At 43.2% G+C, this 840-nt stretch overlaps 1 pseudogene; it reads left to right on the top strand.

The window, feature by feature from the left end:
- Positions 1-82: 82 nt before the first annotated feature.
- Positions 83-326, top strand: LOC117798112 (annotated as a pseudogene).
- The last annotated feature ends 514 nt before the right edge of the window (positions 327-840 follow it).

Genomic DNA, 840 nt, shown 5'->3' with positions numbered 1-840 from the left:
AGCAAATGAGTCGAGAAAAATGTCGCCATGAATAAAAGTGTGGGGCTGCCATAGACCTAGCAGAGGGGCGGGGATCCAAATCAAGACTATGATTTCAGGGCTCATTTCTATGGTTTGTTACTAGGGAAGTTTTTCTGATTGTGCAGTAGTCCCCAAAACCAAGAAGAAGAGGCGGCACAGTGTCCTTTCCTGAGCGTGAGGTTGACTGTGGGTGTTGTTTTTACAGCTGCTACGGCTGCGCTTATGTCGTTGATGATCGTTCTTATTTTTTTTCTACAGCTGCGCTTACGTCGCAGTTAGAGGACAAGGGACGCCCTGTGAGTGGTTTACTCCAACAACTTTGGGGGGTTACAAAATTAGATTTGTTGGGATTGTCCTAGTTCAAGTGGTTGATCTAAATACGGTTGGTAGTGCCAGGAAATGTTTTTTTGTTGTGGGTTCTAAAAAAGGTGTCTGTAGACTTTGGGGGGTTTGAGTAGGAGGTTTTTTGTTTTTGTTTTTTTGTTTTTGTATTTTTTCTGGTCGTGTGGGGATGGAAGTGCTTTATGTGTGGTAACTAATTTTTCAGTGGGTTTGTTTTTTGGTTTCTGGTTTTTGGAGAGGGGGAGCAGAAGCATGGTGGGAAAGGGTAGCTTTGGCCTCGCGACCCACAAAAGCCCCACGCTCAACAGACTCAGCCACCCAGGCGCCTCTTAATTGTATTTCATATATAAATTGTTTCTCTCCACCTTTGCTACACTCAGGTCTTCTTCGTAGAACTGGCTTTAGACAGATATTGGACCTTCTAAATTCTTGATATTTTTTTAAGTCTCTCTTCAGTTTGTAATATTCTCTGGGCAA

This window comes from Ailuropoda melanoleuca, unplaced genomic scaffold, assembly GCF_002007445.2.
Source record: "Ailuropoda melanoleuca isolate Jingjing unplaced genomic scaffold, ASM200744v2 unplaced-scaffold2538, whole genome shotgun sequence".
Lineage (NCBI taxonomy): Eukaryota > Metazoa > Chordata > Mammalia > Carnivora > Ursidae > Ailuropoda > Ailuropoda melanoleuca.
This window is presented reverse-complemented; position numbering and strand designations above follow the sequence as displayed.